Genomic DNA, 18,670 nt, shown 5'->3' on the forward strand with positions numbered 1-18,670 from the left:
AGAACTACCATGGTAACTGCATCAGTTGCAGGTATTCACACGTATTCACATTTATAAGTATTTGCAAAACATATCAATGTTGCAAGCGTTCATTAATGTGTGTGTATGTTGCCAAAATTGCATTTTTCTTTTTCTCTATGAGCAACACGTTTTTCCTATGGATACCACATCCCTACTAGTTTTGGAGGGTTCCCTTTTAATTCTCACCCATGAAACAGAATGTTTCGTGCCCTTGACAAGGGTATTTCTCTGACGACTATTACCAAGATGGGAATTTGTGGGTGTTAACTTTCCAATGAGACCCCGTCCTTTCGTACTCACTTCTCGACTCAGTGAGGAGAGTTTTTCTCACATAAAATTAAACTCCGGTAGTATCAGTTGTGAATTTACACTCTTAAAACAAGCCATTAGCACTCCTGAAAGTCCAACCTAAGGGCATTTGACCCAAAATTAAATATTTCAAGGTTAATTTTAATTTCCTATCTTAGGCTGATTTTTTTCCTGCGCTACCTCTTCCCTTTGAGTTGAAACATTTGCAGCATTTGGTATTGTGAGTGAGTGTGTGTTTATGAAGAAAAGCCTTATCCATACGTTATGTGACAAATAGCGCTAGACCTTCCAAACACTCCTTAGATTGAGTGAGTTCTGAGTCCTAAGTGATCCCTCATAGGGTTGGACTGCCCATTTATTTCCTTCGGATTTCGGCGAGATCTAAGTCCATTTTAGGAGAATTTGTCAAATTCAAGGCTAGTTTTCATATCGTACTATATTCTCATTTTTACTGTTCCACCCCTTCCCTTAAATGTGCAATATTTACACTGTGACATAGGGTGTGTGAGAGCATGTGTACAGGAAGACTGTTGGAATTGTATTGTAAGGTGAGTCTGATGCACAAGCAATACACCATATAGTGCCAGCATTTCTCATATTGAGTGATGTCACAGATGATTAATGTTCAAAATGTCATGACATCTGCTAAACCCCACATTTTATAAAAACGATTTGACGAAAGTCTGTGCTTCACAGTGTTTTTCACTGAAAACAGGAGCAGATGTCATGCTTAACACCAAGAGGCCAGCCAAGAACACATTTCAGTTGCTCAAAATGTCTGTTCTACAGCCAGTGCTCAATGTTCCAAATTCAGCGACATGATTTCAGCAATCTTTCATCTCACGCACACATCTTTGACACCGGCGAACTAATGAGTAAAAATAAATGCCACATCCTTAGCCTTGCAGAATACCTGGCTTCTGACAACTGTCATTTTTTTTCAAAACAAAGTACACATTGATCCAAAGAAACTGAAAATTCAAGGGAGAAGATAGCCTCATTTTAGTGTATGCTGAAGAGATGACTTGAACAGAGATCCGAGGCTAACATGAGTGCCTATGCATAATTAAATGTCACTTGTTTCTGGTACCAGCAGTGATGTACAAGGTTATGATACATCATTCTCGGATGGAAAATCCTGGTGGCTCATACAATCCTATCAAAACACTTCAACACATGATCATGTAGATGTAAGAATTGACAAGTGGCACAACCGATAATGAACTTGGAGATTGTGGGATACAGTTAATGTATATATTTGGGGTTTCACACCCAATCAAGACCAGAATATGTTCATTCATTTTAGAATAACCTTTCACTGCCAAGGAATACAGGTTCCTTAAAGTAAATTTTGTTCACTTCTTCAAGGTGGTTTTGAGTGTTTGACAAGTAGAATTTACTTCAAGGTTGTAAAGTTGAGTGATCTAATGCTGCAAGCAATAGCACTGAGTGGAGAGTGATATAGTAGAGCAGTGGTTCTTAAACTGTGGTCCTCAGACCCCTAAGGATCTAGGACGCCTACTCAGGCGGCCGGTGACTGTTTAGAAAATTAAATAACGTGATCAGATTCCATAAATGTGAAGGGATTTGAAATTGCAGTCTTAAAGCAAAGCTGGTGGGAGCAATGCAAATGCATCAAATAGAATGCAGTTTTGCAATGGGTGGCCTCGGTTGAATTTAGAAAAGCTCTACCTATTCCACTGAGAGGAAAATGTATAATTTTGTCTTTGTGAATTAAATAAAACATTTAATAGTTTGTGTACTTGTTTGAAGAATGCTTGTTTCTGTATTGTTCTGTAATGGTTTAAGTAGCATATCATCGAAATCTTTTGAGCCAGGTTCCCTGGCTTCCATTAATGATTCAGTGGGGGTCCCCAGATTCCAATATTGATTAAAGGGGGGTCACCGGTTTAGAAAAACACTGTAGTAGCTTTAGGACACCCCCGCGCCGCACGGCCACCAGCTGCTGCGTGTGCCCCCGCCTGCCTCGCTGATCCTGCCTGCTGCCGGCTGACCACGCCCCCTGCCGCCGAGCGGCGTGGTCTCCTGCGGTCTGGGCATATGCAACTGTGATCGCTGCTTTCTGTTGCCTATTTAGGCTTTTGTGCCCCGCTATTCTCCTGCTGTGTGCCCCTTTGTAATAATTGTGTTGTTTATCGCCTGTCCCCCTGTACTGTACTCTCCTCTGTTGCCCCGGTGCCCTCCCGCCCTCTCCCCGCTTCCCGCCTCCGTTTGGTTGGCCACGCCCCCTTTTCTTTCTGTGCCCTCCCCGCTCCCGCCTCCCAGCTGCTCCTCCCTCCCTCGCACTTTGCCATAAATGGCGACCGTGCGAACGTGCAGCGGCCACGCGCTGCGGGTGCGCCGATTGTGCGCCGAAGGCGCGCCAAAGGTAAGCCCGTCTGCGCCCGTCCACGCCTGGACCGCTCCCAGTGCCAGAACCCCTGGCCCTCGCAGACCCCAGCCCACCCGCCGGACATACGACGTCACCACCCTCAACGCACTCAACACCGGCCGATTCCCGGGATGCTACCGAGCCACCCCGAGACGCACCCACGGACCCTTCAGCTGCCGCTCCTGCGAGTTCACCTGCATCCGGACCTGCACTACACCCGCACCCACCAAGACCAAGACGAGCAACAACAGCAGCCACCTGAAGTGCATCCTGCTCAACACCCGCTCCGTCCACAGACACGCCGTCGAGCTCTGGAACCTGCTCGACACCACTTCACCAGACGTCGCCTTCCTCACGGAAACCTGGATGAACGCCTCTTCAGCGCCCGACATCGCCATCGCCATCCCAGACGGCTACAAGATCATCCGAAGGGACCGCATCAACCAGACCGGAGGAGGCATCGCCATCATCCACAGGAACACCATCCGCATCACGACCAACACCGACGACACCCTGACAACCGCCGAACACCTTCACTTCCAGGTCCACATCAACCCCAAGACCACCCTCAGAGGCACCCTATTTATTTCTATTTCTATTTAGGGGGTCTTGTAAAGCACATGGTGACGCACAGCGGCGTGTCCCCGCGCTGAGGAGCGACTCTTACTGGAACCTATAGGAGCGGCATACCTTACTGAGCGAATAGTGCAGTTTTAAGTTTGGCTCTAAAAATTGATTCTGATGGCTCTAATCTCAATGCCATGGGTAGTTTGTTCCATCTTGAGGCTGCAAGGTGCCTGAAGGATCTTCCGCCCATCCGTGCTTAGACACCTTGGGAACAACCAGGAGTCCAGAGCCGGAGGATCTCAACGAGCGGGAAGGCTCGTAAGACGTCAGAAGTCCTTGCAAAGGGAGAGGAGATCTCCCATTAATGATCCGATGGCACGTGCATAAAGCTTTGAATTCTACCCTGCTTCTGACCGGGAGCCAATGCAGAGACCGAAGGGCCGCTGCAGATGCGGCTCTTCTGGGTAGTCTAAGCACTAATCGGGCAGCGGCATTCTGTAGGACCTGTAGGCGATTGAGATTCTTCTCTAAGGTCCCTAAATAGAGAAGATTGCCATAGTCCATCTTTGATGTGACTAGTGCATGCACCAAGGTTTGTCGGGCTCTCACAGGTAAAAACTTCAAAGTCTTCCTGAGACTTTTGAGGGTCCCAAAACATGATCCGACCACCTGATTGATCTGGGGGCTGAAGGTAAGGTCAGTATCAAACCAGATGCCCAAGTTCTTAGCTTTCTGGCACGGGGTGGGTGTTGGACCTAGACAAGATGGCCACCATGCCGACGTCCACGCTGATTGGCAGCCCCCCACGACCAGCACCTCAGTCTTGCCTCCGTTGAGCTTGAGGCAGTTGGCGGACATCCAGGCAGCTAGATCTTGCATGCAAGCTCTGAAGATGTCCGCCGAGAGACTGGGTGCACGCGACAGGGAGATAACCAACTGCGTGTCGTCGGCATACGACACCAAACGGAGGCCGTGACTCTCTACTAAGGTGGCAATAGGAGCGATATAAAGGTTGAAAAGTGTTGGACTCAGGGACGAGCCCTGCGGCTCCCCCTGGTCCAAAGAAATACGCTCGGAGTAGTGGTCACCCTGCCTCACTTGGAAGCCTCGGCCAGTAAGAAATGAATAAATCCATTTCAATGCTGCCCCTCTCACCCCTCCTTTGTTCAGACACTGTAGCAAGATGGAATGTGCTACAGTGTTGAACGCAGCGCTGAGGTCTAATAGGATTAGAGCCATGGTTTGTCCCTCGTCTGCACCCTGCCTGAGGGATTCGGTGGCCCTAAGAAGGGCAGACTCCGTAGAATGACGGGGCCGAAACCCAAATTGGGTAGGGTGAAGAATGTTGCCTTCCTCCACATACTTCATTAGCTGTTTGTTTACCACCTTCTCCGCTACCTTAGAAAAATAAGGCAGCAGAGAGATGGGGCGTAGGTTGTCCAACTTCTCAAAGCTAATGTTGGGCTTTTTGCGGAGAGGAAGCACCACAGCCTGTTTCCAATCCTCAGGAATAGAGCTGGATCGGAAGGAGACATCTAGCACGTGCCTAATATAGGGTTCAAGGATCTCCAGACTATCACTCAGCCTTTTTGGGGATGCAGGGTCTCGAGGGGAGCCAGATTTAACAGATCTGCAGATTTTGACTAGCTCTTCCGGTGAGGGGATGGAGAAGTTAAGTAGCAGATTTTGATCATCTTCCTTCCCTACTAGGTCTGCAGGCTCTTCCGCAGCAGGAGGGATTTCGGGAAAGGCAGAGTAAATTTTAGACACTTTATCTCCAAAGTAGTTAGCAATGCGGTTGCATGCTACTACTGAGAAATCTTCATCTTGAGTAGAGGTTTTAGGGGTGGCTAGGGATTTATATATGCTGAACAGTTCCCTGGCAGAGTTCTCTGCCCCCTGAATTTTGTCTGCATAATATGTGGCTTTCTCTATCCGGATTTTATTATGATAGGTGCGTCTCTTAATGAGATAGGCCTCTTTCATCCGGTCATCATATGCCACTCTCCATTGTCTCTCTGCTCGTTTGCATTCCCTTTTGGCGCAGCGCAGCGCCTCGCTGAACCAAGGGGCAGTTCTTTGTCTGTGAACACCTTTTATTGGCCGGCCTAATGGGGCTGTGCAGTCCAGAGCAGCAGTGATGCGGTCGTTGAGTAATTTGTTTGCCGTTGCCACATCATTGCCTCCTGGGGGCCCATCCGCGATGAGAGCCTTGTTAAACTCTGGCAAGGAGAATCTTGCCCACCTGCGACGAGGGTAGTTGAGAGGGACGGGAGCAATAACTTTATGCTTAGGCAGGTGTACCCTCATCTACAGACCCCCGGGACAACGCACACAATTCAGCGAAGACATCGCCGACTTCATCAGCCCGCACGCACTCCTCTCCGCTGACTACATCCTCCTCGGGGACCTCAACTTCCACCTGGAGAACAACAACGACCGCAACACCACCACCCTGCTGGACAACCTCGCTAACCTCGGACTCAAGCAGCTGGTGACCACCCCCACCCACTACGCCGGACACACACTCGACCCCGTCTTCTCATCCAGCAAGGACATCGCCTTCAGCCACGCCACCGGACTCCACTGGACGGACCACAGCTGCGTCCACTTCAGCTTCAGAAGGACCACGATCCACCACCACCAACAACAGGTTGCACGCAGAAGCTGGAACAAGATCACAGCCGACCAGCTCGCGACTTCCCTGAGCAAGAACCCACCCACCAGCGCAACGGACCCCAGCCAAGCGGCCACCAACCTCACGAAGTGGATCAGCGACTGCGCTGACGACCTCACCCCCCTGAGGACCCCGCCAAGCAGACCCGGCAGCAAGAAAGCCCCATGGTTCACCGAAGAACTCAAGAGCTCCAAGAAGAACTGCCGAGCCCTCGAGAGAACCTGGCGCAGAGACCCAACACCGGACAACATGACTGCCCTCAAGCTCGCCACCCGAAAACACCACCAACTCATCCACGCAACCAAGAAAACTGCATTCAAGGAACGACTGGACAACAACGCACACAACAGCAAGGAACTCTTCTACATCATTAAAGAGCTCTCCAACCCCAACGCCGGAAACAACGACATCACCCCTTCGCAAGACCTCTGCAACTCCCTCGCCTCCTACTTCCACAACAAGATCGCGGACATACACAACAGCTTCAGCACTCAACCGACGCACGCCACGACTGAACCATTGCCCCCCACCACCACCCTCCGCGCCTGGACCCAGATCAGCACCGAAGACACCGTCCGCACGATGAACTCCATCCACTCCGGATCTCCGACCAACCCCTGCCCTCACCACGTCTTCAACAAGGCCGATGCTGTCATCGCACCCCACCTGCGGGACATCATCAACCCCTCCTTTGACACCGCTACCTTCCCGGAGAGCTGGAAGCACGCCGAACTCAGCGCTCTACTAAAGAAGCCATCAGCCAACCCCACCGACCTCAAGAACTACCGCCCCATCTCGCTGCTCCCGTTCCCAGCAAAAGTAATCGAGAAGACCGTCAACAAGCAGCTGGCCGCCTTCCTCGAGACGAACGGATCCCTCGACCTCTCGCAGTCTGGCTTCAGGGCCAACCACAGCACCGAGACCGCCCTGATCGCAGTCACCGATGACATCCGAGCCCTGCTTGACAACGGAGAAACAGCAGCCCTCATCCTCCTAGACCTCTCCGTGGCCTTCGACACTGTCTGCCACCGTACACTAGTGCAGCGACTCCGCAACGTCGGAATCCAGGAGAAGGCACTGGAGTGGATCATCTCCTTCCTCGCCGGAAGGACACAGAGAGTTCGCCTCCCCCCGTTCAGATCCGAAGCCACGGAAGTCATCTGCGGCGTTCCTCAAGGCTCCTCGCTCAGTCCAACTCTCTTCAACGTCTACATGAGCCCCCTCGCAGACATCGCACGCCAACACAACCTCAACATCATCTCCTACGCCGACGACACCCAGCTGATCCTCTCCCTCACCAACGACCCCGCCACCGCCAGAGCCAATCTCCGCGAAGGGATGAAAGAGGTAGCCGAATGGATGAAGAACAGTCACCTGAAACTGAACTCGGACAAGACGGAAGTCCTCATCCTGGGATCCTCACCCCCCGCCTGGGACGACTCCTGGTGGCCCCCCGCCCTAGGCAGCGCACCCAAACCAACAGACCACGCACGCAACCTAGGCTTCATCCTGGACTCCTCCCTCTCCATTACCAGACAAGTCAACGCCATCTCCTCGTCGTGCTTCAACATCCTGCGCATGCTACGTAAGATCTTCCGGTGGATCCCCACCGAGACCAGGAAGACGGTCACCCAGGCCCTCGTCACCAGCCGTCTGGACTACGGCAACTCCCTCTACGCAGGAACCACCGCCAAACTCCAGAAGAGACTTCAGCGGGTCCAGAACGCCTCAGCACGACTCATCCTGGACATCCCCCGTCGCAGCCACATCTCCGAACACCTGAGAGACCTGCACTGGCTCCCGGTCAACAAGAGAATCACCTTCCGTCTCCTCACCCACGCTCACAAAGCCCTACACAACCAAGGACCAGGATACCTCAACAGCCGCCTCAACTTCTACGCTCCCAAACGCCAGCTTCCATCGACCGGCCACGCCCTCGCCGCCGTCCCCCGAATCCGAAGAGCCACCACAGGGGGACGGTCCTTCTCCTACCTTGCCGCCAAGACATGGAACTCCCTCCCGACCCACCTCCGCCTGACCCAGGACCACCTCGCCTTCAGGAAGCAGCTCAAGACCTGGCTGTTCGAGCAGTAGCGGACCCCCCTCCCCTAGCGCCTTGAGACCCTCTGGGTGAGTAGTGCGCTATATAAATGCTTTGATTGATTGATTGATTGATATCATTGTGTATGAAAGAAGACCATGGTAGGCAGCATGTTGTAACTTGTGGAATGTTATGCTTACTGAATAGAAGGTTTTGTGCTGACACAACAAGTCTCTGAACCTACACTTAAGGCCCAACAATCTCTCAATGGTATCTTCACCAACCACCCCAATATATCAGTTGGTAAAATATTTCCAGTAACTTGGTCGGACCACAGTGTCATTTCTTTCAAACTTACCTACAAGGAGAGTGACAGTCTCCAGCCTCAGGCCCTGCCCCAGGTTAAATCTAGGGTGTGGCATAAAATCGGGAAAGATGAGCTAATAGAGTGGTTAGACATTAGCCCACCATCCCTAGGGGAGAATGTTAATGAGGCAGCTGATAACATTGACGGTTGGATCCAAGCAGCTATTGACCAGATAGCTCCACTCAGATCAAACACACAACAGCGAAAAAGGGCCTCTGCCCCCTGGTATAATCTCGACCTTAAAGCCATAAAAACCAGGTGCAGGCACATGGAGAGGTCTTGGAGAGCTGACTGCAGCCAACAGAGTAAACTGCCTTACAAACTTGCCGTAGAACAATACAAGTTGGCCATAATGAATGCAAAAAAAGCTGCATTTAACTAGCAAAATAGAGGGGGCTAAAAACTCCTCAAAGAGATCTTTAAGATGGTCACAGCATTATTCAGACTAAACTTAGAAAAACAATTTGTACCTGACAACATTTCTGCAACCAGATGGCAAGTTTCTACCAGAGAAAAATACAACTGATTTACGACGAACTAGAAGATAAAACTCTGAGTCCCTGTAACATTAGTATGCAGGAATCAGCAAGCTTATCCAGGCTGTCCACATCAAGTCAGCTCAGCAGTTTTTCTCTTCTTTCCACTGAAAGAACAAATGATCTGCTATTAGCAGCTAAATCTGGATCTCTAACAGACCCCTGTCCGCCGGCGATTAGTTATCTGGCTTCGAATAAAGTCAGTACCGAACTTGCCCCTCTCCTCAACAATGTTATCCGCTCAGGAACTTTCCTCACCTCGTGGAAGAAGGCATGTATTAGGCCAATTTTGAAAAAACCTTCTCTGACCCCCACGTGATCGAGAACTATCAGCCCATTTCCTCCCTGCCGCTAGCGGCAAACATACAGGAGAATTCAATGAACCAAGATTTAATGGGATATATGGAGCAAAATAACATCCTTGACCATTCTCAACACGGATTCAGACAACATCATTCCACTGAATCTGCCTTGATTATGACCACAGAGGAGATATGTAAGCAACTGGACAGTGGTGGCAAGGCCATTTTAATTCTCCTAGACTTTTCAGCCGCTTTCGATACCATCAACCATCAAGTATTGTTTCTAAGGCTGGAGGAAATAGGTGTCAGTGAGGTGGCACTTGGTCTTCTGGCCATTTTCCTACAGATAGGGAACAGAGGGTATGTTGGGGAAACCACCAATCAGAGAGGTTCACCCTCCCCTGTGGAGTTCCCCAGGGGTCAGCACTGTCCCAACACTCTGGCTGAGTTAACCAGAGGACACAGCTTATCATAATGTCATATGCTGATGACACCCATCTGGTCATTTCAATCTCTTTCAACGTTGACACTGTTGTGGGAAAATTCCACAGCTGTCTAAAACATGTCATGGACTGTATGCACCAGAACAATCTTAAACTTGATACCGGAAAAAGTGAAGTGATGGGGTTTGGGTTGGAGCACTGCTCTGGAACCAGGGTTGGTGGCCGGCAGAGGCAGGAAATTGCCCTGTAACCGCAAGAAAGGTCAGGAACTTGGGAATTTGAATGAAAGATCAGCTGAGTTTTCAAGGCCAAATTAACCAGCTCACATCAGCGTGCTTCTTCCAGCTGAAAGTCCTCTGAAAAATATTCCCTTTTATTCCTCCTGAATTGCGGACATCAGAAGTCATTGCCTTGATCCTTTCTAGGATTGACTATTGTAATGCCGTCTTCATGGGCATAAGCGGCAACTCTCAAAACTGCAGTGTATCCAAAATGCTGCAGCCAGAATGATGTTGGATATTCATAAGTTCCACCATATATCTGGCAGCATTTAAACCCTCCACTGGCTGAAGGTGCTACAGCGTATTGAGTTTAAAGCTTTGTGCCTGGTACATAAAACCCAGTTTGGGGGCAGGGCGGCGGATCTACAGAAACTATTTCTACAGGACACTCTTTTGTGTAACCTTAGATCAGCCAACAAAGGTCTAGTCCAGATTCCCAGGGTACACAGAGCTAGACAGGGGGCAGGAGCATGACATACTGTTGTGAATGTATCTAGGACCCTAATTAAATATTCCTGATTCATGCCCTTATGCGGTTATGATAAATCATGTCCTAATGAAGGAATACGAATCTTACCCATATTCAGCCATAGCCCACGCAGCCCAAATACGGCAAGGCTACTTCCTTAGATTCCTAGAGGGCACAACGAGTTCTTCCGACACACCAAATCTTCAGTAACCTGGGAATTCCCCATGTCTTTGGTTTGAATTGTCATTGAACTCCTGCGAGCACTAAAGAAACAGTCAGTTCTTAGTGACATCTTTTATTGACATCTTATGTCCAACCTTACGTCAAACACGGCACCTTCCAGGTATAAATATACCAACACTTGCCTTAAGCAACACACGGTGGTGTGGAGCAGAGCGGCTATCTATTTATCCGAAGCCCAGCTGATGCGAGAGCTGAAGGAAGCCGCCCCTCCCCTTTGACACACTGGAGAAGCTGCCTTTTCTCACGCCGAGAAATCCAGCTCCGGTGCTTCCAGTCACCCTCGCGGGTTACTGGAAGATCGAGTCCTGAGAAACGAGATACAAGACCTCCTTCATTCTATAACCAAGGTACGGAGCTGATTCAAACCTTAGAGAGAATTCTTGATTCAGATTCTTGGCAAAAACCCCACTTAACTTAAAACTGCAACTTACTTATTCCTTTCCACGTATTAGGCTTAGGTCAGGTACACCGGGGTAGGCGTATCTTAGAAGCACCAGTTGAGTTCGTTAGTCAATGTTTTTATGTATGTAAATATTTTATCCGTTTTAAAGTATCATATGGCTAAGAAACCATATCAATGCTTTTACAGTATTATTTTATAATACTCCTTTTACTGTACGCACTTTACTTCATGATAAGTATTGCAATTGTGGCAATTCATTTCTCTTGCATGAGAAAGAAGACTGCTCAATAAAATAACACCTTTTATTGAAAACGCCTGTCTTTCTTTTTCTCTGCACTCTGGTGGAACTAAGCTTGCACGATTGATTGAGTGAAATAGCTGTCTATTGTTTTCACACGACTCTGGAGATTCACTCCTTATTCTGGGGGAGCAAAGTTGTCATGTTATATGGTTGTCAGAAGCTAAGCCCTTCTTGTCTAAATTCGGGAAGTTAACCCCTCCCTATTCATTCGAGAAAGTTTCTAGTGACCTCTGAGCTAGCTGGCAAAAACTAATTAAGTCTAACATAGTCAGTAGAGACCTAGAAGACCTCAGTCATACGTCTACACAGCTGTTTATGTTATTCCAATGCGCAGAGCCTATTGGGAATATAGGAACTACACTACAATACTGTGCGTCTAAACTATGGAACCAGTTACCTGACGATATCAAACTCCTACCATCCAGACCTCGCTTCAGGAAGTTGTTGAAGACGTGGCTATTTGCGAGACAGAAGTAATGTTCCTCTCCTGTGCCGATCCTGTGTCCTCCTTCAGCGCCAAGACGCCTCGGCATTTGTGCGCTTCATAAGCACAATACTTACTTACTGACTTACTTATACTCTGAGCACTATAAAAGTTAGGAGAATCTATTGCATGTTCCTACATTTAGCTAACTGGTTATCCCCCACCCCTTGAAAAATATATTGTGGCAAACAACAACACCTCAAATTTAAGCAGTTGATTAAACACCATTTTGGTGTCCAACATACTGATATTAGAAAGGCTGGGGCACAGACGTATTTCAAGTCACAACCGAAAGTAAGGAGGGATTGTTATAAATTAGGGATTACTACATTTATGATTGTGGAAAATGTTGTGCATTCCTATATATAAAAAACACAAAGTAATAAAATGTAAGTAGAAGGTTTAGAAAATTTAAAGAAACAGATGCAACATATATTACACAAAAAGAAGTCTTTGAAAAATGAAGAATCCTAATGTGAGATACTGAGGCCTGGTGTGTAAAATAGACTTGAACCCCCACTGATTGACTTCTTTGTTTGTAAACAATTCCCCCATTTTTTGATAAAGTGAAAAGAAAAGCAGAACGTTGAAGTACACTGGTGAAGAGCGTAATGTAATTTATATTAATGGTCCAATCCCCAGATGCTTTTTGCCACCTAACTACAACTTAGGTCGACAAAAATACATATGGCAGCATAGGTTAAGAAATTTTGGTTCATATGTTGAGGTTCTGTGATTTATTTATGCCTGCAGAAGAATGGACTACTGCAATTACTGTACTTCATATTTTACAGGTTTCTACTTTTCGAGACCGCCAAGAAAAATGATGTCTTTCGGGTGTAATAGTATCAAAATAAATGTCACACGCACAGATTTGGATGTTTTGTGGCATTTACAAACAATTTGTGTGATTTTGCCCTATCTGCAAACATACAAAGTGACTTCTGCAAAAAGTCTAGAAATAATTTCAGAGTAGGAGGTGAAGGGAATTGTCACTTGAATGCAAAAAAATAATGCCATCCAGAGACTATTGTTACATGTTGGGCCTTTGAGTGACATACTGTCCTACCTCTTAAGCAATGTAGGCACCATACCTACTTCCACACCTGAATGGATAATGCATACACTATTTAAGAGCAAAGGGAGATCCTTACAGAACTGCCCAAATATTTATCTTACACAAAGGATGGTCATGGCACTCTTAACATAGTTGAAGTATCTCATTAAGGTTTCATTGGATGCCATACCCTAAGCTTACAGCTGTGATACAATAGATACCGAAAAAGAAAATATCTACTGAGAAAATGTTGCACAATCTGCATTCTCTCCAATAGCTAAAACGATGGACTGGCCATAGTAGGTCTCTTGCATACGTTACTGCTCTTTGCTGCCATTTGTTAAACTGGTGCACACGAGAACCTTGGTATAGTATTCCGACAATCCAAGGCAGTAAAGGAGACTTGGATAAGGGATGTGTCGCCTGCTAGATGAATTGTACTGCAAATGGATTTCATGACACTTTAACGCACTTAAAGTAAGCCAGAATAGCACGTACCGGGCATCTAAAACACGTCATTAAGAGTTGTCATTACTCTGAAGAATCGTATGGGCTGAGCTGTACTATGGACTCACAATGCTGATATACTGTATCCCCATAAGATAATTCGAAAACCGAGTGCAGAACGGGGTTTTCAATGCCCCTTTGATATGATTTGTATTGATGTGGAAATGGTGGGGAAATCCGCGGATGCTCCCAGATTTCCGTTGTTAAAAACCTAGGGGTAACTCCTTGCGTCAAGTCTGATACTTCTCTTCACTTTCCCCTTTTCTTTCTCAATTAGCATATGTTGAGGCTCATTCACAAACGATTACATAAAAACACATTCAAAAATATTTTTGTACACCTAACTGTATTTTAGGTGCACAAAAAGTGTTTTATTATTCTATATGTGACATAATGAGTCAGTCTATGTGTAATTTAGAAAGTGCACTTTCAAAGGCAGGTAATCCATCCATATGGCCAATGGTCCACCCTTTTAAGTTTAGGGTTAGTGGAGGGAAAAATAATGTATCCTGAGTGTCCATGCAAAATTCATGGTAAATTTAAAATTGTTTTAATTTGTTTTTAGTCATAAACATTTTGCATGACTTATACCACCATTGGAAACGCTCATAAAGTTACTCCTGAAAAAAAGGTTGCGTTAACTTTTGATTCAAGCAAATGTAGGGGAAAGGAGTTTCCTATAGAGAATCTTTTGTATTGTCTACTGGCTATGTTAAAACTAAAAAAGTTAAGTATACAAATGCACATTACCACCAAGTAGACAATCTGGTAGATAGAGTATGCTTGAAAAAGTTAAACCTACTCTAAATGTAAAAACAAACGTCAATAGGTTTACAATTTATTAACTGAGTTATACAGGACTGGATTAACTGTAGATTCTTAGAGCTGATGGACATTGATAAATGAACATATAGTATGCACTACTCTCTTTGGCACTAAGCAAGATTTACCTAACTCTGGTAAGAACTAGAAGCCGTAACAATCAATGGGGTTACGCTATGTTCCTCAGAACCTTGGTTTACTACAGTATTCACATATGTATGGTTCTGTCGGATAGACTATGTTGATATGAATGCCCTTCATGAGAGGGTACCCAGGAATTCTCTCTAGTTGTGTCAAAATTACTGAATTCAACACACAAGTCTCAATTGTTAAATTTCATGGAGTATGTATTATTTACAATAGTTACCATAATTTATAGCAACAATTAATTTCTCACAGGGTGCTCACTGGCAATGGTGCTCATGTAAACTGTGATTATGTACAAAGGAAAAGTATCAAATCTAAAGATTAAAGGTTACAGTATACCTATTTAGCTAAATCATTTTTTTAATGAAAACAGGGTATCTATGAATGCAACTAATTCATAATTTTTTTTTTGATTTACCCGAGAAAGGTTTGGACTTGCATTACTAATTTGTTCACTTTACTAATTTGTTTAATTTATAAGGTAGGAGGCATTGAGCAATTGGGTTGCTTAATCTTTGAAGCAATCGGTCCCAACCCGACAGAACCATTGTTTATATAATTTATCATTGCCCAGGTTCTGAGGGACACTGGATTACCCCATTTTAACTTACTATACCTTAGTACCAAAAAGAACAAAGCAGAACTGCAAGCAACTGATGACAAGACCATGGCAAAGTCAAAAGTTAAGGCTGACCACAATGGAGCGCAGGTTGAATACAGAGACCAGATTCAATTTGGTTGAAAATGTTATCTTGTGGCTTAACCTCTGAAATGGATTTCGAAAATCCTTAGCAGGGCAAGGCTGCATGCTGTGGTCGAAATGAGTTCCATGAGGCCAGATAGCAGTCAGACAGGGAAGTTGTTGACTTTTGGTTGGAAACCTTTGAGCAGGAAATATTCAAAATTCTTGCCCAAGGGTGGTCCCTCACTGTCTGGATACTTTTGGTGCTTTTGCCCAATGAAGATTCCTACCTTTGAACTTAGTTACTTTTTTAAAGCTTGGATTCCTACAGCTGTAGCCGTAACAGGTTCCACGAGGCCGGATACCTTCTCTGTGACATCCCACTGCAATGGATTTGATACTGTAGAAAAGATCCAGGTGGAAGCAACCTGAATCTTTTGCCCAGTAGCATGAACCTTGGCCAGTTGGTCCCAGTCTTCTGTCAGGTCTCCAAGCAAAATTCCTTTAAAAGTTTCTAAATGTCAGCTTTTAGAGTTAGGCAGGAGGAGTACACTATGACATTTAGTCAAAGGACCCAGGGCATTGTGGTAACCACTTGGTGGCCAGCACTCACTCCAAGGGAAATCCCCAGCAATGTCCAAGACATGTCCTGTTGGAACTGGTTAGCTGGACTATTCATAAAGGTGAAATTCTTGCAGCTTTTGTGTTCCTGTAGCTTAACAGGGAGTCAGCCACCTGACTGGAAACAAGCATCCTGGGACCGGTTTCGGGATATCACCCCTCTTCAGCAAGGCTAGCTTGAATCCAGTAGCACAGTGAGCCCAGGGCCTACGTCTTTAGAAAGTTGACATTTCTGTGTTCCAACCATTTGGTGCCTGGAGCCTGTATCTTGGGTCACATAAGTAGGTGTAGCTAACAGTTGTTCTTTGTATATTGCTTTCAGACAGTGGGACACAGGAGCAGAGGTGTTGGCAGGATGGGCCATCTCTGATTTGATGAGGGGGAGGAGCTGTCTCCTACCACACTTGCACATCTGCCTGAGCACACTCACACGAGTTTGTCACTAGCCTATTGTGACTCCAGACAAACTGGGGCCAAGGCAGGGAGTCAAGAAAGTCCAAGCACCTCTGGGGTTGAGACCTCCTGAACCTTCTCTTACTTCAAAGTGGGAACCGGGTATAAATAACAGACCTAACTCTTCAGTACACCTCTGGACCTGTGGTAGACTCAGTAGGACTGCTGTTCTGCTCTGCTAGAAGGACTCCTACTCTGTTGCCCTGCAGCTCTGCTGCCCTGCTGCCCTGCTGCTCCACTGCCCTCCACTGCCCTGCTGACTAAGTAAGAAGGACTGGACCAGTGCCTCCCTGCCTTGGGTTCACTTTGATGTAGCTAGTTGGATAGACTCCTAAACAGAGCATAAGGGACAGAAAAGGCTCCAACCTACTTGAACCCAGCACCTTGACTCTACTTGCTGTGAGTCTTGCCCTCCAAGTGGCGCACCCCAGTCCTGGACCCTCAGAAGTGGGCCTGAAGGTGCTTTGCCAGCTAAGCTGTTGTCCTGTGGGCAGAACCTATGCAGTATGCTGCATCGCCTCATGGTTCTATTTCAGAAGCACTGCTGCACGACTCACTGCCGATGTGGTACTTCACATCACAGCTTGCAGTCTCCTCAGAATCGCCACTGCGTGATATGTCCTCAACACAGGTTTTCGCATTGTAAATCCATCATCAACAGTATCCTCGACAATGAAGCAGGACTCTGCATCATAGCAGGCCAGCTTCTACCAAACCACCAGTACGTGACGGCATTATTGATGATGACGCAGGCCCTCGCATTACAGCCTCACAGCTCCTCAGAACTGCCATTGCACAACACAACCACAACGCGGGATCTTTCAAAGCTCTGCAACAAGGATTTAAGGTACTTTGGCATAGATGCATCAAGCTAAAAACCGGTCGCAAACGGGCAGATTCTCAGAATCTGCCCGTTTGCGACCGGTATTTTTGCATTTGGGATGCATCATCCCAAATGCAAAAATCGCAATTTAAGAAATCGCAAAATTGCGATTACTTAAATTGCGATTGCATTTAAGCAATCTTAAATTGAGATTCCTTAAATGCAATGCATTAAAGTAAAAAAAATTGAGATTTTGCTAATAGGGGGAGCAAATTACCATGAAGTTGAACTTCGTGGTAATTTGCAAAAACTTTCCATTTTACACACAAACATGCCCTTAGGGCATGTGTGTGTGCAAGATGTACCCATATGCAGATTTCAGGGGTGCAACAGGGTGTCCTTTTGACACCCTGGCACCCTTGAAATTGCAATCTCTATTTGCTATTCTCTAATTGGGAATCGCAAATTGAGATTGTCTTCCCATTCATTCCTAGGGGCCTCTAGGCCCATAGGAATGAGTGGTGAAGTATTCCTTAATTGCGGCTCGCAATTTGAGAGTCGCAATTAAAGAAGGTTAAGAAATCGCTATTTTTTTAGCGAGTTCTTCATGCATTGCCTTTTGCTATTCCTTATTAGCGAATCCTTATTTTTCGCTAATAAGGAATCGCAGAATGGATGCTTGATGAATCAATAGGTTAGTTCAGAGGGCTAACCTGGTCCCTGTATCCAGCTTGTGCTCCATTGCGTTCGACCTGAACTTGTGACTTTGTCCTAGTTCAGTGCGGCTAGATAACCACAGTTTCCGCTTTCACTTAAATCTTTAAAATGCATACCTCCAGTTTTAATGATTAGATTTTTGTTGTTTCTGTGTCAAATACTTTATCAACATTCACTCTATTTTTCTAAACTTGTGTTGTGTGTTCACTGTATTACTGTTTGAAGTGCTGCATAAATACTTTACATGTTGTCTCTAAGTTAAGCATGACTTCTTTGTGCCAAACTACACAAGGGTTAAGAAGAGGTTAATCTGCGGTTGGGTTGTGACCTCACCCTGACATAAATTGTAGTTGCTGTTTAAGTTGTGTTTCATCTCCCTCAACCTGTAACCCAATTTCCATAATAGTTCAGCTGTGAGATGTGGACTTGGGTTTGTACGGTGCCACACAGTGATTTTGTGTTCTAAATATCTAAGAAGCTAAAAACATTTACGGGGTGTGTTGCCACTCTCCAAGTTGTTCCATAACACAGGTGCTGTACTCCCTCACTTAACCTTTAAAAGCAAAACAAATATCACAGAATTAATATACACAAATATAAAAATATGGGAGAGGTATACCGTACATATTGCAACAACTCTCAGTCTGTCGAAGAAGAGAATTAGAATTCCATTTTGAGAATTAGAATTCTATTTTGGATAGAATACCTTTTTGAGTATTAATAATTTGCCCTGGAGAATTCCTAATGCCTTTGCGATGAAAAGTGTTAGCTGTGTTTGTCTGTGTTCACATTGTGACTGTGTTTGACATTTATATTGCAAGAAATAAATAAATAAATAAATATCACTTTGACAGCAAACAAGTATTCTTGTAGCTGTGGGATTGAATTATCATTCTGGAACTTATATATGGAATTCCAATTCTCTTCTTGAACAGATTGAGAGATGATGAATTACTTATGGTATTCCTCTCCCATATTTGGGTACATTATTTCAGTGATTTTGTG

At 45.9% G+C, this 18,670-nt stretch overlaps 1 protein-coding gene across 1 annotated transcript in view; it reads left to right on the top strand.

Moving 5' to 3' along the window:
* The window catches only part of HTR1E (5-hydroxytryptamine receptor 1E), a 1,214,090-nt gene that overhangs the window by 439,108 nt on the left and 756,312 nt on the right, over positions 1-18,670 (top strand). The gene's annotated exons all lie outside the window — the stretch shown is intronic.

Source organism: Lissotriton vulgaris, chromosome 6, assembly GCF_964263255.1.
Source record: "Lissotriton vulgaris chromosome 6, aLisVul1.2, whole genome shotgun sequence".
Lineage (NCBI taxonomy): Eukaryota > Metazoa > Chordata > Amphibia > Caudata > Salamandridae > Lissotriton > Lissotriton vulgaris.